The following is a 21,934-nucleotide window of genomic DNA, read 5'->3' on the forward strand; positions in this document are numbered from 1 at the left end:
CTTAGTCCTGCCATTTTATTATCTGTGCTCTGGTTGTTTTTCAGTCTTCTCTTCCTTCTTTCCTTCTTTTCTGTTTTTCTTTTAGTGAGGCTGATTTTCTCTGGTGGTATGCTTTCATTTCTTGCTTTTTATTTTTTTGTATATCTGTTGTATGTTTTTCAGTTTCAGGTTACCGTGAGGTTTGCAAATACAATCTTATAACCCACATTTTACACTGATGATGATTTAATACTAATTGCAAAAGGCATTGCTAAAGGCATTTACTAATGAAACTCCCACAAATCAGGGATAAAGAAAGAATCTAAAAGCAGCAAGTGCAAGAAACAAGAACAAATGTGCAGAAAGAAAACTAATAAAACCTCTACACTTTAACTTCATCTCTCCTTTTTAAACTTTAGGTTGTTTTTCTTTACGTCTTATTGTATGATGTCTTGAAAAGTTGTTGTAGTTATCAAGAACAGTTTACACACCACCATCACAGCACTATACTATTCTGTGATTTTCTGTGTGCTTACTATTTCCCTGGAGTCTTTTACCTTCAGATGATTTCTTCTTGCATATTAGCATCATTTTCTTCCAGTTGGAAAAACTCCCTTTAGCACTTCTTGTAGGACAGATTTGGTGTTGATGAAATCCCTCAGCTTTTGTTTGTCTCAGAAGGTTTTTATTTCTTCTTTATGCTTGAGGGATATTTTCACTGGCTATATTTTCTAGGGAAAAGGCTTTTCTTTCAGCAATTTAATACATCTTGCCACTCTCTCCTGTCTTGCAAGATATCCATTGAAAAGTCTGCTGCCAAATGCATTGGAGCTCCATTGTATGTTATTTGTTTGTTTTCACTTGCTGTGTTTTGATTCTTTCTTTATCTTTGATTTGCAGGAGTTTCATTAGTAAATGCCTTACCATAGTTTTGAATTAAAAATCTCCTTGGTGTTGAATAGCCTTCTTGTGCTTAAATGTTGATATCCTTCTCTAGGTTTGGAAGTTCTCTGATATTATCCCTTTGAATAAATTTTCTACCCCTATCTCTTTCTCTACCTCCTTTTTAAGACCACTGATGCTTAGATTTGCCATGCTGAGGGTATTTCTAGATTTTGTAGCCGTGTTTCATCTTTTTTCCCTTTTTCTTGCCTCCTCTGATTGCTTATTTTCAAATACCTTCTCTTCAAGCTCACTAATTCCTTCTTCTGTTTGATCACTTCTGCTGTTAAGAGACTCATGCATTCTTCAGAATGTCAACTGCATTTTCAACTCAAAACTTTCTGCTTGATTCTTAATTATTTCAGTTTTAAAATTTTCTAATATAATTCTATATTCCTTCTCTATATTATCTTGAATTTCTTTGAGTTTCTTCAAAACTGCTATTTTGAATTCTCTGTATATCTCTGTTTTTCCAGGATTGGTCCCTGGTGCCATATTTAGTTCATTTCATGGTGTCATGTTTTCCAGTATGCTGTTAATGCTTGCAAATATTTGTCAGCATCTGGGCATTGAAGAGTTAGGTATTTATTATAGTCCTCACACCCTGGACTTCTTTGTGCCTATCCTTCTTTGGAAGTCTTCTCAGCTATTCAAAAGGACTTGGATCCAAAGCACAATAACACTGTGGTGTTTGTCGAGTCATGGAAGTACCACTTTGATGGTCTTGATAAAGATCTGGAAGAATTCTCTGGATTACCAATCAGAGACTCTTGTTCTTTTCTCATACTTTCTCCCAAACAAACGAAGTCTCTCTCTCTGTGCTGAGCCACCTAGAACTGGGGGTGTGGTGATGAAAGCGCCTCTATGGCCATCATTAGTGGGATTGTGCTGGATCAGACCTGAAGCCAGCATAGCACTAAATCTTGCTCAAGTCCTTCCCTTCAGGGCAGTGAGTTCCCCCAGGCCTCAGGTGTGTCCAGAGGTGCTGTCTGGGAGCCAGGGATTGAAGTCAAAAATCTTAGCAGTTTACCTGATGTTCCATTATATTGCAGATAAGCTGGCACTCAAACTGCAATACAAAGTACTTCTCACTCTTCCCTCCTCTTTCCACAGTTGTAAGAGCCTGCCCTTATGTCCACCATCATCACCATTCTATGGGAGGTTCTGCCAATCCACCACCAATGTTCACTTAAAGCCCAACGGCTCCTCTGTCAGCTTGTGGTGAATGATGCCAGGCCTGAGACTTACAGTTCAGTGCACTCTGGCCCAAAAGAGGTCCCGAAATGCCACTCAGGAGTCTAGGCCTAGACCTGGGGACCCCAAGAGCCTGCTTGTTGCTCTACCTACCATGGCCAAGCTTGTACCTAAGAGGCAAGACAAAGTCCCCTTTACTTTTCTCTTTGCTTTTGTCAAACAGAAGGAGTCTTTCCTTGTAGCCATTATAGCTGGTTATGCGTTGGGTCACCCCTGAAGCCAGCACATCTCAGAATACAAAGCCCATAGTGTACTCCCTGGGTATTACTGGGGTTATTCAGGGCCCAAATGCTCTTTAGTTAACACGTGATGAGGTTTGTGAGGACTAGATTCTTCCCTTCAATGTAGTGGGTTCCCTTTTGGCCCAAGGTGTGTCCAGAAATGTCATCTGGAAGCTAAGGCCTTACTACTTTGTCCAGCGCCCTATACTACTGTTGCTGAGCTGGTATCTAAGATGCAAAATTAAGTACTCTTTATTCTTTGCTCTCCTCTTTGTACTACCTGGGATTTGGGGAGAGATGGCACAACCACTCCCTTAGCCATGCCAGCTGGTGTCTCTCTAGGTCACATGCTACCCTAGTCTACAGGCTGTAAGACTATCCTAACACTAGGATTTATCTAGGAATTGCAGTGCTTGTGTCTTAAATTGCCTTTCAAATTTACCTAGAACCCCAGAGACTTTTAGTCCATGGTGTCAAGGCTTGTCAAAAAACTTAAGTTCCAACTTAAAGGTGATTCCCTTCTGGTAAGGGCTGGTCCAAATGCTAACTACATGCACAGGCACGTGCTGAGCCCTGCACCATTTATTCTCTGTGACAGGACAGCACTGAGGTCAATGTCAAGTCCCCCAGTCACTGAGATCTCCCTCCCCAAGGTGCACAGAGCCCCTGCTGGGGATCGGGGGATGGGTGGCATCTGTGATTCAAGACTATCTCTCCTGCCCTCCTCAATGTCTCTCTTAGTAATAAGAAGTTAAAACCAGGTACTGTGGTTGTTCACCTAAATTTTGGTTCTTTTGATGGTCCTTTACTGTGTGCAGATGGTTGTTAAAATTTGGTGTTCCAGTGGGGAGAATGAACAGTGTAAGCCTCTATTCCACCATGTTGCTCTGCCCCAGATGAAATTCACTATATGTTTATTATTGACCTAACTTTTGTATGTTAATGTTTTCTGCATCTTTGAGGTTAATTAAATCTTCCCTTTATTATCCATTTCCCCTCACTAGTTTGATAATTATACATTTTTTAATGAAGTTTTGGTAGTTAGCCTGGAGATTATCATCTGTCTTATTGACTTATTAGTGTCTTAAATAAATTTGAATTCTTATAGATTTATTTATCTAGCGTGATGGATAATTTCTGTAAAAACTTGGCCAGGCTATGGTACCCAGTTGTTTTGTCAAACACTGGTATAATGTTGCTGTGAAAATATATGTGAAGATTAACAATTATTATTCAGTTGACGTTAAGTAAAGCAGATTACCTTTCATAAATTGATGGGTCTCATTCAACGAGTTAAATGCATTAAGATAAAAGACTGAGGTTTTCTGAGGGTAAAGCATTTGTGCCTGAAGACTGCACAGAAGCACTGTGCAAATACCCATCTTCTGTCCTCCCCTGCATATTATGAACTCAAGACTGCAACATCAACTCTTATCTGAATTTGCAGCCCAACAGACTACAGATTTCAAATTTGTCAGGCCCCTAAAGTTCTGTTTTTCTGGAGAACCCTGACTAATACATCTAGTAAATTATTTCATTGGAATGAAATGCTGGGTTTCTGATTTCTAACAGCAACAGTGGAAGTGAGGAAACGATGGAATGGAATTTTAAAGAGACACAGTGACACATATCAACACCAACTTAATATTTCATTTGTTTATTATTATTATTATTTATTATTATTATTATTATTATTATTATTATTAGGGACAAGATCTTGCTCTGTTACCCGCTGGAGTTCAGTGGCATGACCACAACTCAATGCAGCTTTGATCTTATGGGCCCAAGCTATCCTCCCACCTCAGCCTCCCAAGTAGCTGGGACTACAGATGCATGCCATTGTGCCCAGCTATTTTCTTTCTTTTCTTTTCTTTTCTTTTCTTTTTTCTTTTTTTTTTTTTTTTTTTTTTTTTGTTAAAACAGACAAGGTCTTTCTTTGTTGCCCACACTGATCGTGAACTCCTGGCTTCAAGCAATCCTCCCGCCTCAGCTTCCCAAAGTGCTGAGATTATAAGGGTGAGCCACCACACATGTCCCCAGCCTAATGTTAGGAACAAAGTAGGTAGATTTTATAAGAGATTGGACACAGTTAAAAAGAGTATTAGTGAACTTGAAGACTATTCAGTAAAAAAACACCCACATAGAAGTACAAAAGAATAAAAAGGATTAACTCCAGAAAATAGCATAAGCATAAGGAATACAGTGAAAGTCTAACCTACATATACTTAGTTTCCCATAGAGAAAAGAAGAGAGAATGAAGAGCCATGAATTTGTTAAATATTTGGATAAACTGAATTAAATATGTCTACATATGATAGTATCTATAGTACTTTGTAGAGTAAAATATACAGAGAGAATTAAAATATATGAAAAATAGAATATAATTCAAGAATGAAATAAATGGAGAAAATGTCCCAAGGTGTCATTATTGATAGGAAGAGGGTACCACCTGACGTTTTATTTTTATAATGGAAAGGTGGTTACTATTGGAATAGTAAAAATTATACTTCCTAACTGAAAGGAAAAAATGGAATAATAAAAAATAATTATTCCAAAATAAATAAAGAAGTAGAGAAAAAGGACAAAAGGCACAGATAGAAATTGTAGAATAAAATTGGAGAATTAAATCAACATTCATCGTTTAATATATTAAATAAAAAAATGCTCAAATTAAAAAAATTCAAACTGCAGAAAGACAGTCTAAATGATAAACATACAGAATGAATTATATATATATATATATATATATTTTTTTAATTCTTATTTTTATAAATGAAAAAAAGAAACAAAGCTAAGAATTGACCTGTTCAAGATTATTTAGCCAGAATTGAAACTCAAATTTAAGATGCTTTATACCTGTCTTTGCTATTTTATGAATTAACTCTTTGTGTAATTGAATTGAATCATTTGTATCTTTAATCATTCTCCAAATTTTCCACTTTTAAATATTTTGAACTCATGCATTCAAGGATGACTGAACACATGTCTAATTGCTTTATTTACTTATATCATCTTAATGAATATGAATTATAACTCATTCAATTTAGTCCTAATAATTAACATTGATGATTAAATTAGATATATGCCTGTAGCCTCTGCTACTCGAGACACTGAGGCAAGAAGATCACTTGAGGCCAGAAGTTCAAGGCTGCAATATTTTATGATCTCCTGTGACTAGCCATTGCACTCTAGCCTGGGAAACTTAGCAAGATCCCATCTCTCAAAGAAAATCTCAAAACTATCTAGTTCTTTTTCATTTGTTAGGAAGAGTCATGGCTTTTGTGTGAAAGAAACATATTTTTCACCCATGCAGCAAACCAAGAGTTGCATCTTTACAAATTCAATCAGAGACACTAAGAAGGTTTCATCTATATTAATTTCAGTTAGTTGGAGTCAGCCAGTGGGTCTCTGTCATTTTGTTACTAGCTGCAAAACAACCATGCCTGATATTCGGACAGTTACTAGGAGACAGTTCTCATAAGATGGTAGAAATTAAAGACATTGACAGGATTATAAAACTCACAGTCTATTGTGAAAGAACAGTTAAACAAATAAAAATATTAAAAAGAATAAACAGAGATGAAATCATCATCCCTTAAATAAGATCATGAAAAGCAGTACTGTATTTTCTAGCTTCTACAGTATGGCTAGACCTCTGATTTGGTCATTTCATGGATTATATCACATTGAAAACTCACGCCAACCTGGTAGTAGGTGTATTAAATGTACATGAAAAATAAGAAAACTGACACTCTGAATTATTGTTATCAATAATTTCTAGTTTTAAATATAGTAAGATTAATACTTGCTATACTTTAATCATTCAATTATTTCTAGGACTGGCATTGTACTTAGTCCATTTTCACACTGCTATAAAGAAATACCTGATACTGGGTAATTTATAAAGAAAAGAGGTTTAATTGATGGTTCTGCATGGCTAGGGAGGTCTCAGGAAACTTACAATGATGGCAGAAGGTGAAGGAAAAGCAAGTACCTTCTCTACAAGGTGGCGGGAAAGAACATGTGAAAGAAGTTCTGTCAAACAATTATAAAACCATCAGCTCCTGTGAGAACTCAGTCACTATCATAAGGACAGCATGGGGGAAACTGACCCCATAATCTAGTCACCTCCCACCAGGTCCCTCCCTCAACACATGGGGATTATGGAGATTACAATTTGAGATGAGATTTGGGTGGGGACACAGAACCAAACCATATCAGTACTCTAACAGCTACGTGTAATTTGAAACTATAGTCCAGGTTATTTCTACCATATCAGATTCTGCAGTTGTGTTGCAACTTCGTTCTTTTGCTGTACCATTTATACATTTTTCAAATTTCTATTTAAAATTAAAATATTGGCCGGGCGCGGTGGCTCCAAGCCTTAATTCCCATGCACTTTGGGAGGCCGAGCGGCGGAATCCACGATGTTCAGGAGATCGAGACATCCTGTTCCTAACACGGTGAAACCCCCGTCTCTTACTAAAAAATACAAAAAACTACCGGCGAGGGCGGCGCCCTGTAGTCCCCAAGCTACTCGGAGCTGGAGGCAGGAGAATGGCGTAAACCCGGAGGCGGAGTTTGCATGAGCTGAGATCGGGCCACTGCACTCCAGCCTGGGGGACAGAGCGAGACTCTCCAAAAAAAAAATAAAAATAAAAAAAAAATAAAATAAATAATTAATATTTAAATAACTCTTCTTTTAAAGAAAAGGTAATAGCAACGGGTTTTGTTTGTTTTGTTTTGTTTGTTTTTAACTTGTTTTCCTCTCCCCAGTGGAAGTAATTTTGGTTTGGTGCTCTGTATAGTAGACCATTAAAATAAACAATAAACCTTGCAAAAGATTTGTAACAAAAAACAATTATTAACATTTCAACTGTGCTTTTGAAAATCAGGTAGAGGGATAATAAATTGCAATCATATTTTCAGCATTCATGTCTTCTTTTTTTCAAATGCACTTATCTTTAAATAAATCAATATAAACAATATTTGGACAAAAGAAAATGAATTATTTTTGTTTTTATAATGTCCATTAGATAATTTCTGTACCATTTATATTGACTCTTCAATAGAAACGGCACTAAAATAAAACACAGTGAATGACAGATATTTACAATGAATCTACTCAGCACCACAATTTTATATTTGTACTCTTGATCTTAAAACTGCTGAAAATGTCAGAGTTCAATGCCACCTGATAGGAGGTGACATGCCAAATATCACATGTAACCAACTGCATTTATTTTTCTGGAGATGTTTATAGTAATAGGGTAAAATAGTCAACATGTTTAAAACTAAAGAAAGTAAGATAAATTTTAAAGACAGATTAGGTCTAGGTCCATCCCTGGGGGGTGGTAGGGATTGAAATATACTTGTTAAATTTCAGTAATAAATGATTGAGTAGAAATCCAACTAAGTACAAACTCACATATACATGATATTAAGTCCTTTCATTTCTTACTGCCTGACCCTAGAATAGAAATTATTTCAGACCAGGGAAGCAAGAAATCTGAAAGGTTTTTATATACATCAGCATGAACCTTATGCTCTTTCCTACTTTGAAAAAAATTGACAAGAGTGAATGTATAGATCCTCCGAGAATCAGTAAAAGTTTTTCACCTTCTGCCTGTGGCACACAGACAGCTTTCTTGGTGAAGCACTTGATCAACGGTGTGTGTGAGCTGTGAACGCCTGGGTTGCCCTGCTGAGAGCAGGGCACTCTGTCTGTTAAGGTTGTACATTGCTGTCTGCAGATTTTGTCAGCAGGAGCAGAGGAAAAAAAGCAAAAAGAAAATTCAACAGAGGTAATTCACAGGGGGGCGAAATGCACACATCAGTAAAGTGGAGGTGGCAGAGTGTTCCAGCATCCACTGGGAGCACTATCAGAAAAAATGAAAGTGCTACTTTGGATTGTAAGGAGCAGCATGGGGTGAACTCCACAAAGAGAGAAAATAACACAAATTGTCTACCTGTGATAAACTAGTCAAGTTCCTGGAGTAGTGGTTTCAGAACATCCTTGCTTCTCCTTTCTGGTCAATTGAATGCTTTTCAGGTGTGGGAGATTCAGAGCAGGGGTTGTATTTAGAGTAATCAAGTGTTTGAGGATAAAGCATTTGGGAATGTATAATGTGTGAGTGGTTATGGCCAGTGAACACTCACTTGGGCAAAGGCAAAGAGTAGAAAGAAAACTGCCTTTAAATACATATAAAGCATATTTTGCTCTTCTAGACCTTTAAAACATGACAAGCGATTTTGGGCAATAAAAAGACTTTTTCATAGAGTCCTATACAATGTGGCATTTTGAAAGGTTGACATTCACCCCAAAGAGATTATAATAGACTATAATAAATTGCAACCCTTTGCCCTACTTTTACATCCTGATATCAGGCAGTGCTTTCCAAATCAGCAAGGAATTTGGTATTATTCACATAATTATCCCTCTTAAAAGACAAAAATAGGAGCCAAAAGTCAAAAGTGGGGTTTCTGTCTTGTCTAATGAGTAAAAACGTGGGGTTATTTAGCTTTGTGTGTCTTTGGAATAAACCATAACAAATAAAGATACACAGTTCCTTTTTATTTTTAAAAAGCAAGAGCTTCATTATTCATGCTTTCATTTAGCACATACTATTGTGGATTTTGGTATTCTATGTTTTGCATGGCTCTAATACAAAATGAAGTAAGAATGTCATTAAAATTTTAAAAAAGTATTATGAAACCTATCAACCACCTGACATTTAATTTACATCAGACCTGCCATTCATTTTTAATAACATCTATGAATCTCTGAGGTGGAAGAAATCAATACACATTTTTAGAAAACAAAATCAGCAGGAAGTAGAAGACCCTCAGCAATACTTTGATTTTCTTCTGGAAAAGCAGCAAACGATGTTGTTTTGTTGTTCCTATTATCTAAATGCTCCTGAATTCCTTTAGTCATATAGCAGTATGTTGTTAGAGAAACATTTTTACTATAAAGCTAAAACCTTCAAAGTGATTGTTTGCTGTGATCCTTCCACATCTTTACCTCCCTCTCTATCTTTCTCTTTGTTCCTTCGATTACCTAAAAGACAAACAAACATGTATGAAAAGACTCTACTTTTGTTTTTCCAAGACTAATAGGAATCAAGGAAGCGAAATACCACAGAGTATAGGGAACATCTGCTGGAGGGAGATGGGTAAGGGGAAAAGCCTACTCAAATAGAGACGAAAGGGTTGCGAGGAAGGGAAAGTGTTTGATGCGGAAAGTGATTTTGAAATATATTATAAACCCTGAGGGTGACATGAATTGGCACTTATGAAGACAAAATTTTTATCTTAAATGACCATAAGGTTAATTTCAATGACAACAACAACAAAAAAGATTTCTGAAGAAAATGTGCCATTTTCCTGACAAGAGTGAAAACACTCTAAATAAAGTTTGTGGCAGATTGTTGATTATCAAAAGATAAACGTCCTGGAACTTCAGAGAGTCAATAAATCAGAGTTCTGTGTAGCCATCACAATGTAGCTTCTTTATAATTGCATAACGAACCATTTTAAAAGTGGATTCCAACCTAAATTCCTATTTGTATAGCCCACCACTCTCCCTGCCTGCCCTATTCTCTAGCTCAGCATTTCTCAACTTCAGCGCAAGTAAATCTTGGATCAGATAATCCTTTACTGTGAGGGGCTCTCCAGCACGTGGGGATATTTTGCAGCATGCCTGGCTTCTACACATGAAATGGCAGGAGCGCCTCCTTGACAGGGAAATAAAGAAGTGTCCAGACATTGCCAAATGTTTCCTGGAGAGGAAGCAAAATTGTTGCCCATTGAGAATCACTGCTCCATCTTCAGTGAACTACTGAACTACTCTTGAACTAATGGATTCCCTTTTATTTCCTGAACACACATGATGTTTCCCTACTCTGTGCTTTGCCCATTCTGTTTTCTATGCTTTCAAAGTTTCCCTACCTTTCTCTATCTACTACAATTCATGCTTTTAAGCCCAAACCAAATGTAATTCCTTGTGAAATTTCTTACATCCCAAAATAAATTTGGTTACTCTTGAAATTACATTATTACTCATAATTTCCATACTCTTAAAGCATTGTATACGTGCATATGTGTGTATATATGTATATATGTGTGTATATATATGTATGTGTCTGTATATTGTTTTTGTTTTGAGACAGAGTCTTACTCTGTTGCCCAAGCTGGAATACTGGAGTACAGTGGCATGATCTTGACTCACTGAAACCTCCACCTCCCAGGTTCAAGCAATTCTTGTGTCAGCCTCCTGAGTAGCTGGGATTACAGTCTAATCCATTTTGCTACCCACATTTCCCAATATAAGACATTATGTCTAGTGACATTAACAACCACACACACACACACACACAAAACAAATAGCAATCACTACTGTCTAAAGGTGCTGTTCCAAGCTGTCTTAATCTGTTTAATGTTGCTATAAAGAAATACCAGAATTTCCATAATTTATCAGGAAAAAAAGGTTTATTTGGCTCACAATTCTGAGGGTTGGAAAGTTCAAGATTGGGCATCTGCATCTGTGAGAGCCTCAGGCTACGCCCACTCAGGTGGAAGGTGAAAAGGAGTTCATTTTTGCAGAGATCATGTGGCAAGACAGAAGAAAAGTAGGGGTGGGAAGGTGCCATGCTCTTTTTAACAACCAGATCTTGCAAATAACATGAGAACTGACTCACTCGCTATTCATTAACCTATTCTACCCTCATGACCAAACACCTCCCATTAGGCCCCATATTCAAATTTCAACATGAGATTGGTGAGAACAAATAAAGCATGTCTACACCATAGCACAAGAACATGCTATGTACTTGCTTGTATTATCCTCATAATATCACCATGAGATATGAATTATTGCTATTCCTATTTTACAGCAACTGAACCCTAACAGAGGCTAAGTAGCTTGTCCAAGTTTACACAGAAAAGACATGGTTAGTTTGAACCCAGGCAATATGACTTTGGACTAACATTTTTAACCCCTATAAAATACCAACTTCCCAAGTGAAAGAATTAATATTTGTTAAATTAAGATTAAGATTGTTAAATATTTTATTTGTATAATGGGAAGATGACTTGGTATTACCCTGTATGATGAAACAGGGAAATGTGCAGACTACAGGGATCCAGCTTCATATAATATAGGAGACCTAATAGATAAAAAGGATACATTCTCAGAGATAGCATAAATGAAGTCCACTTTGGGCATTTGGTGTAATTTAGGGTTTAGGGTTGACAATTAACAATAAAGTAGCAATGATTGGTCACTAAACTTAAAGAAAATTGAAAAAATTACCTGAATTTATAGAAAAACCTTCTTTTATCTAAAACACACAAAGTAAAGCAAATAGCTTTATTGTTTTGGTTCACATCAATTCTCAAGCAAGGATTGTTGGTCGAAGTATGAGACAAAATTATGGCTTTCTCATCTCCATTCAACCTCTACAACATTTTATTTCTACAATAAAAGATATGGGAGTCCAAATATACATCCTAAATTACTCATTTTCTTTAGCAGACTGCCTTAAAGCTCAGCTATAACAATGAGTAAAACAAATTTGAGAGTAGTAGATTGCTTTTTTCAACAAAAGAAATCAAATACTTTTATAGATTCATTTATAAATTCATTAAGATTCCTATATTCTTTAAAGATCAGCTCTGCAATTTCAATAAACACAGAGCTCTCAGAACAAGCTTGTGTCTGTTTAAGTATAACCTTGAAATTCCAGCAGCTCTTCCATAGTCATACATGGTTGAGACTATCAAAATCTATTTGTCCCTTAGGAACCTTAATTTGCCAATAACATGATGTATGAGAATCAATGAAATCATGTTACAAGTGTGGAGTAGACTCAGAAGTTTCTCACAGATATGGAAAAATATCAAATTTTAAGTTTTTCTATGGCCATTTGAGAATAAGTGCTGCTGTTTTTAGTGCACTGAGGTTGAGCAAACTGAAACAGGGATGCAAACATGGTTTTAAATTCATATACATTGTCAGTTGTCAGACTCTGGCTAGTGAGTAGAATGCACTAATTCAGCTATTGCTACGTTAACAGTATCCTAACGTTCAATTGTTCAATTAGCCATAATGTATAATTTAATTATTTGAAAACAACTGAATAATACTTTATTCATTAAACTAACACTGGCTTCTGGGACAGATAACCCCTTCTCTCCTGAGACAGTGGAGTAATAATAGGAATATTTCTAGCTCATATCCTAAACCAAACTGGTGATCCTGGTTGGGTAGTCATCTATGTGGTAATTTAGTCACTGGGGTCTTTTCATATTGTGGTCTCCTCTTCTCTGTATCATCACATTTGTTTATACTCAGCTAATGTTTCAGAAAAGAGAGTGAAAATCACTTGAGGAAGGTTTGTAGGTCACATACATCACAATGTGCATGTTTCATAGGTCAGACTTCAATGGCATGGCAACTCCAACCTGCAAGAAGGGCTAGGAAATGTAGTTAAGTTCTGAAGTTGAAAGAAAAGGGAACAGAGTTTGATAAACACACAGCATTCTCAGCCATGAGCATGATGAACAACAGGTTTTATTAAATACTTAGCCATATGTATCACATATACATAGTTATTTTTATACATATGTAAACAAAAGTACTTAAAGGTATCTTTTCATATATACCTCTCATTTTGAGCATCCATCTCAACCAAGTATTGATATTAGTCTAGTCATGTTGTTTCTGTATGTATTTCTGGTTTTCTGTGTATTCTTAGTCTGTGCTGATCTTTGCTCCCTTTTTTCAATGTCTTGCATTTTCCCTATTATAACTATCCTTGGTTGTTGTACTTCCAATAACTGTATTAGTCAAGTAATAGTACCTCATTTCACACTTTAGGTTTAAAAAGAGATTTATTGGATTTTGGAATCCAACAAAGGTCAGAAACCTAAACTTTGGAAAGGATAAAGATATGGCTGAACCTCAGAAACAAACAGAGCACAGGATTCTAAATCCACCAGGGCTCTGTATCTAACCCATCTTTTCTTCTCTCTGAGTGTCAGATTCATTCTGTCTCTGCAGAACAGCTGCTCAAATACATCTGTAAACATTGTTTTTACGTCTGAGGAAATCTACCACTGGAGAGAAACTCTTTCTCGGTTTCAATTAAAAAATTCCACTTGGCTTAGTCATACACCCAACTCTGGATCAATCAAGGGTTTGTGGGAAGGTCACACAGGATAATAGCAGTTCTCATAGGAATGAGATCCTTGTAAAATATGTGCAGCGGTTCCTTGAAGAAGTGGGTTGGGAGAAAAAAGTGACATTTGGGAGGTGAGAAGTGATGGTTTTAGAAAAAAGAAGTGGTACTAGGAGGGAAAATAGTAAATTTACTTCTGTAGAAACTCACAGATTTTTCTCAGCAAAATTCTTAGTTCAGCTATTCTGTAAAAATTTGAAGACCTTACTGGAAACTTACTCTTTATTAGAATATTTTATTTTCTCCTTTCTTTTCTCCTGGCTCTTTTAAATCATGATTCATTTCTTTTGTATTTTCTTTTGTTTCCTAAGTTATCCTTTTAGCTCCTTTGAAGCTCCAGGCAGTATACAATATTCTACTGCCCTTCACTGCTGTCTACCAACCTATGTGATTGTTGGCATTATTATCTGAAGCTGCATTCTCCCTTTGACCACATAGTCCCTAAAAATATACCCTTATAGGTGGGCTTTTGAATATTTTTTAACGTAACCAAATAGAAAGTATTTTACACGTCATGACTTAGTACAGACTCACATATGTATACACATATGTGAGTATAATTGAGAAAAGTTTTGTGGAAAATGCCTACCTTTATTGTTTGTAATGAACTCTCATATTTGTTTTAATATATTTCATTTGTAAACGCTGCTCACAAGCACCTAAATTTGTTTCATGATCATCTCCTCTAGTTGACTCACTCTGGCCATCTAATCTCCTAGCATGTAAACTGTGTGGGGTACACTGGCCAATGTCATCTACAGGCCCCAATGGCTACCTGCTAAACATGCAGATCTGCTATCACCTAAGCCATTCCTCTTGGATGTCATAGACTGTCTATGGTATCATCAACCCTAGAACAACCGGAGCATTCCATCGTCAAGAACTGGAATGCCAAATTTCTGGGTTATAGTCTATCACAAGGGGGTAGTGATTACAGTCAACGTTTTAACAGTTCTGAAATGAAGAGTTCTCTGAACCTGAGTTTCCTTATTCATAAAATAGTAGTAAAAATGATGCAGGGCCCTTCCCCAAGAGAAACTAACCATCTACCATGTAAAAATCCTGAATAGTATATCCTAAACAGCATGGCAACAATTATGAACAAAGTACCACAAAGTAGCATGTGTGCACCCTACAATCCCCCTGTTTGGAGGGACTACCTTTTTCTCTACTGTTTTCAAGTAAATCTTCATTGTAAGTTGCTTAATCAGGTCTTGATGAAATAATAAGATATTACCAGGGAGAGGGGGCAATGGGCAGTGGCGTTCCAGACTAAATGAATATCAGAACAAATAACAAATCATATTATCATGTTTTTCACTTTATACACATATCATTTGAGGAACCGTCAGATGGGATAATAACAGTATAATAGTAATAATAGCAATCACATATGCTACAGTGACAGAATGCCAGCTATTGCACCTGCTTTATTAAATTCTCATGACAACCTTTGATATGGGTATAATCAATATTATTATCCCTGTCTCACAGTGTATTTGGGGCATGTTAATTTGCCCAAGCTCATAGAAATAGAAATTTTGGAATTAGAATTTAAACCGTGGTATGTCTCATTCCTTGGTAGGATCTTTTAATCACAGACCTGTTCACTTTCTCAGCTCCCAGCCACCAGACTATGATTCATCATTTCCAAAGTTGTTGCTACCATAATCAATGATACACGTGTTTTGATTGTCACACAGAAATTTTTGCAAAGCAGCTCTTTTAGTTGTTAATCATTTTTCCTTCTGTAATTGGATTGTCCAATATGGCAGCCGTGGCTACTTAATTTTAAAGTAATTAAAATAAAGTAAAATTAAAAATACAATTTTTCATTTGTACCACCTACATTTCAAGTGCTTAATTGCCGCACATGACTTGTGGCTACCATCTTGGACAGGATACACATGTGTGCATATGTGCGCACACACACACGTATTTCCATTGTTATAGAAAGTTTCTAGGTGGGTTGCACTGAAGAGCAATTTGAGACACAGACATTCAGACCATTACCTATACTCCCTGAGTCACTTTAATATGATTTCATTCTATTTTGTTCCCTCTCAGCTTCTTTAGTTTATACTCATGAAAATTAATTTCTTATATCCTGAAAAAATATCAGCAATTATAAATTTATATTTATATGCTTTGTATGTATTTCATTATTAGAAGTATTATAATTAATATAAAGGAAACATAAAACTCATTTCTAATACTAATCAAACATTTATTTAATTCTGATTGGCCTCTTATAGCTCAGTTCCAATAAGTCATCAGAAATGAGGTTATTGTAAATGAAAATCTTGGCTGTGTGTATACAGCTTTGGTATGTTTGAGTCAGTCATTCTTTCTTTATCTTCCATCAAACTTGCACTGAGTGACAGAGAGTTTGACACAGTGATTACATAAAAATATGATCAAGTAATCTTGGATCTCATAGGTATTACTAGAATGTGCCCTCCATGGGTTAGCATTTTCATTGGCTTGTACCATCACCACTTGGCATATAATAAGAACCTCAAAATACATTTTGAATGAATGAATGAAATAATATGGATTTAAAAAAAATTTTACATGTGTGCATATTTTGGCCGTGAAAAATGCGGTAAAAGAAGCTGGCCAAAATCCTAACTCCATTCCTTTTGCCCACTCCCTGTAGACATGGTTTTAATGTAATTCAATTTTAAGCAAAAAATTTCTCACATAAAAACTTCAAATAAATCTCAAACGTGTTACTTAGATTCTGCTTTTCCTAATAGGTTTAAAATGTAAGCTAAATTATAAATTGAAACAGCAGGCCTAAAATTAGATATGAATTCCTTTGTGGTACTGGCCATCACACTTCACATATCTGATTCCGTAGAAGTATTATTGGAATTATGCCGGGGTGAACCCCAGATGTTCAAGCAACGCTCACTTTTCCAGGCAAAATTAAAATAGAAACCCTTCATTCTGGCAGCCAAAATGCTTAAAGTTGGCATGAAGCCTCTCAGAGACTAATGAGAAAGATGCGAATGATAACACTACATTGAGATTCTATTTCATTATTCATCCCCTACTCTCTATGGAGGCTTTACAAACATTAGCTAATGCTCAGAAACATCCCTGGGAGGTAGTTTATCATTGATGTCTTTGTCTTGTACTGTGGAAACCGAGGCACAAGGAAAAGATGAAATTATTCGAGCAAGTTCATCTAAAAGATATCAACCACAAAAGACTAGAAACCACATTTTAAAATTTCAAACTCTTGACACAGTCTTTATTAAAGTACTAAATATATACAGAATAAAATGTTGTAATAGCCAAACCATTTTTAGGTAAAGAAATCAAAGATCCTTATAATTTGATACATGCAGCTATACTGAAAGGAAGAAGAAATTGTTTCTTAATTCCTCTTCCTTTGGTGAAAGTATGGTGCTATAACCTGGAAATAACACTTCTTGTGTAATACCCTACGGAACTGTTGGCATTAAAAATAATGCCCCAAATTATTTATAAGACCTTGGCATGCTCTCCAATTCACTGTGCAGCATTTCACCATGTTATTAAATAGTATGAAAACATAATTTTAACAATATAACAATATACCACAACATAGCTATATTATAATCTAGACAGTTGTTTATCATTTTTTGGATATGTAGCTCTGATAATATGTACTAATTAAATAATACTTCAATGACTAACCTTGTATATAAATCTTTTCTACTTTCCAGTTGTTTACCATACAGCAGATTCCTTGAACAGAATGCAAAGGGCATTATTCAAAGGGTAGAGAAATTATTAACACTCTTGCAGTATTGCTAATTTTCCCTCCTAAAAGGTAGTATCAATTTACTCACCCATTAACAACACGATTGGGTTTACCTTGAGGCACTTTCTCCAAACCTGAGTATAAATATTTTTCAAACAAATATTTCTAAATTTTAAAGATAGACATTTATATATTGCTGATTGATGTGTGACTAAGTGTGGATATTTAACAAATGTTTAATACCTCCTTTTATCTTACCTTTAAAGAACCACTCTAAAACAAGCCTAAAGCTTATACTGGAATAATTATGTACTTTTTAAAAAATGAACTGTTATTAAACTACTGTACTAGTTAAATGTTATGAGGATAATTATAATTATGGACTTTTAACATTTTTTATTTTATTTGTAAAATATGTGTGCTATTTATTGACATCTATGAGGTGTCTTCAAATATAGAAATTATGTTACCAGACTTCTTTTGGGATGTGTCATGGTAATAGAAGGAATACTCAGTGGGAGTCCAATGTATCTGCCTATGAATTCTGGGTATGTGATTGGTATGCTGTCAGATTTTATTCAGATAGTTTAAAATTTTTATATTCCAAATGTTTAGATGAATAAATTATAAATTATTTATGACAGTACTCTTATGGGGTAGCTGTTATAACATCTACCCCATAAAAGTAATCTTATGTTATAACATCTACCCCATAAGAGTACTGTCATAAATAAATGAGTAACATGTGAAGAGGTACCAGGCATGTGTGGCACACAGTAGCTGCTCAATAAATATAAGACTTTTCCTCTTGTCCTGGTTTTATTTAACTTCAATCCCAGTGGAAGTAATAAATTTTTCATTATCCCATCAAGTATCTCTAATCAGTTAATTTCATTAGTACAATAAACAAATTATTTCTAAGACAGGTTGCTAAAGCCTAGAATCCTGTGTAGAACAATGGAACATATCAAAGCCAGTTCTCTGATGCAAGAATTGCACATCTACCATATCTTTGAGAAAATAATAAGTTAGCCAACTAAACAATCCAATTAGAATCACTCCAGTGGATTTCCATTATAATTACTCATTTAATAGTTTTCTGACCTAGACTTCTATATCCCTCACTCTAAGAGTATAGCTCTTTTTGGGAAAAGTAATTCACTAAGAATAAATGAACCAGTTTTACTATTTAATTTATTATTGATTTTTTCCTTAATTTATCATATGACAAGTATTTAGCACTATATTAAAAAAAAAATCTGTAATTTCTTTCTTTTCGTAGACGTCCTGTAGCTCTTTACATCTTAAGATATGGCTATGTATTTTAACAGTCTCTAGGTGTATGTTGATCAAGACACTATAGGACTGCTAACTTGTACCACTAACTATATCTATATGTCTGAGAGTAATAGAATTCTTAGTGGGGGCACATGGTACTGAGAATAAATAATATGCTTTATTTAAGATACTCTAATTTGGGGTGTTCAGCAACTCACAACAGAATCTAATTCTAATTTATCAGTCATCTGATGAATATAATTGTTAAATGTATTTTAAATTCATTCTACATATATCAGTTTTTAACTACTAAACACAATATTCAAATCAAAAAATATTTAAAATGACACATTTATTTAGCATCATAATTACATTTAGCAATTAATAGCATGGGTGCAAAAAAAATCTACATTAAAACCCTTTGTTGGAACGCTTTCCACTTTCCACAGAACAGAAACTAACATAACCTGTTATACAATTAGTCACAAAAACAGTCCTTATGCTTTTTGCCCATACACATGAGTATTGTCTAAAACATGTCTTCTTTGTAGCAGCTAGGCCCTGCCACCACTGTAATTGGCTGAGTTCACAAATCTGTGGTAATCTATTGCTTCCCTGTCACTTCTCTGGCTCTCCTCTTCTACTAAGCTATGTTTCCTGGCAGTAATTAAAATCTGCCACTTCCGTAGTTACTGCTCCTACTGGAACTGCCATAGCCACCGTAGTTTCGTGGTTCGGCAAAGTATTGGCCTCCACCCACACAGGGACCAGAGATTCTGGCTCCAAAGTTTCTTCCCTTCATGGGTCCAAAATTTGAAAACTGATTGTGATAATTGCCAAAATCATTGTAGCTTCCACCACCTCCAAAATTGCTTCCATCATGACCAAATCCATTATAGTCATCCCCACTGCCAACAAAGCTACTAAAGTTTCCTCCCAAAAAGCCAAAGTTTTGTCATTCCCACCAAAAACACCTCCACGACTACCACCACTGTTTCCGGAACAATTTTGATCTGTTTGGCTGGATGAAACATTAGCCATCTCTTGCTTGGCATGGCTTTCCTAACTTCACAGTTGTGGCCATTCACACTATGGAATTTCTGAATGGAATTTCTGAATGACAGTCTTATCCACGAAGTCATGGTCATCAAAGGGTATGAAGGCAAAGTCCCTTTTCTTGACACTGCCTTTGTCAGTCATAATTTCAGTCACTTCAGTTTTTCCATACTGTTCAGAATAATCTCTTAGGTGATGTTCTTCAGTGTCTTCTTTAATGCCACCAAAAAAAATCTTTTTCACAGCTAAGCGGGCACCTGGTCTTTGAGAATCTTCTCTTGAGACAGCTCTCTTTGGTTCCACAACTCTTCCATCCAACTTGTGTGGGCTTGCATTCATGGCTGCATCCACCTCCTCCACAGTGGCATATGTGAGAAACCCAAAGCCCCTGGAGGACTTGGTCTTTGGATCTCTCCTTACCACATAGTCCTTCAGAATTCCCCATGGCTCAAAATGGTTCCTCAGGCTCTCATCAGTTATTTCAAAGCCCAATCGTCCAACGAAGAGTTTCTGCAGCTGTTCGGGCTCTTTCGGAAACTCTGACTAGACATGACAGTAGTAGGAAGAGAGACTTGAACGATGCTTCCTCGGCGGGTGGATAGAAAGGAGTAACCTAACAAATCTCAAATTGGATTCGTTAACCATTTGTTGATTGTTAGAAGTTGTATGGCTTGTTTCTGCAACTGAGGAACATTAGCTCTGATCTATGTGCCAAGCAATAATTTTTAATTGTATAACAACATTCTGTCCAACAAAAATTCTCACAAAGTATCATGATCAGTTACTCCTCACAAACTTTTCCAATATAGTTAGAATTCTCTGTGTCTATAACCCAGTAGAAGGTATTGAATGGGAGAATTTGGCTTAGGATTTATAATGTATTCTACAATCTTCAGAGAGCTTTGCAATCATTGTCTACTTAATGAACACAATAGCCATGTAATGTAGGTAAGTATTATTATCCCACAATTGGGTAAAATGAGAGGTTCAGTGTTTTGCCTTAGGCGATATAGTTAGTAGGTAACAAATTAGAGATTAAGATTTGAAAATTTCTGACCCTCCATGTGTTCTCTTTTTTTTCCATTCTCTAAAAAGCAACTACATTCTATTCTGGAAGAAGTTTAATTTCTGTAGAAGTTAAAATTATTCCCGAATATGAATTTTTAAATATATTTTAGGGCTTTGAATTATCTATTTTATGGAACCCATATTGCATTCACATGTAGTTTAAACCTTCCAATATTAACTGATACACATAATCCAAAATGAATAATTCATTCATTCAACAGAAGTATTATAGATGCTTAATAATACCATAAAATAGCTGGTGCTAAGGCTAAAAAGAGTCAATAAGCCAAGGTTCCTATCTTCAATAATTTCTTTGTCATTAATACTTTATGTTATAAAGAAGCATAAATACTAATAAAATATGTATATTTCACATATGTTTAATATCTCCAAAATAATAATTTATACTAGAGAAAATTCAAATAATCTTTAAAACCTATCAGACTTAATCAATATGCTATGTTTATTTTGCTTTAGATATAAAGAAGCTTTCAAGTCCAGTTCACTGTAGTTAATAAACCAATTTCAATTTGCAAAGACATCTGGTTTATCCATAGTTACACAAGTTAAATTGAGGAAAAATTTATTAAAATGGTCTCTTACAAAATATCTCTATATCTTGTATATAGGAACTAAATATCTATTTAGTTCCAGGCAAGAAATTATTTAAACACAAAAATCTTTAAGTCAAAGAGTGTTTTGTATGACTATATATAAACACTAAACTTGTGTTCCTTGAAATGTGATGTTTTCTTTGTGTGGGAAGAATTAATTCACTTTGTCGATAAGCTGCAAAGGAGTGAATGTCACAGGAGAAAATACTTGAATTATTATAATCCCTAAAATAAGTTATTGTTGATGATATTGGATAAGATACACTTCTAAAGGACAAATACCATTTAATGAGGGAGTGGAATGGCCTAATGAATTTTGAGGTCCCTTATGCAATTAATAGCTTGAAGTACTGTCTTCTGTTGTCTTATTGTTTATATTAACTTTGTTAAAATTATTTATTTACTTTGTCTTTAAATATATTTTTAACCAGTAGAGCTTCCACTCTTCAATACATGCACAAAATCTTCCAATTTCAGGGTATCATTTGAGAATAACAGAAGCAATTTTTTTTTTTTTTAATGCAATGA

At 35.4% G+C, this 21,934-nt stretch overlaps 1 pseudogene; it reads right to left on the reverse strand.

Annotated features, from left to right (window-relative positions):
• Positions 1-19,335: 19,335 nt before the first annotated feature.
• LOC108527080 (heterogeneous nuclear ribonucleoprotein A1-like) overlaps positions 19,336-21,934 on the reverse strand; it is an 8,693-nt pseudogene continuing 6,094 nt past the window's right edge.

Source organism: Rhinopithecus bieti, unplaced genomic scaffold (assembly GCF_001698545.2).
Source record: "Rhinopithecus bieti isolate Rb0 unplaced genomic scaffold, ASM169854v2 scaffold_3316, whole genome shotgun sequence".
NCBI lineage: Eukaryota > Metazoa > Chordata > Mammalia > Primates > Cercopithecidae > Rhinopithecus > Rhinopithecus bieti.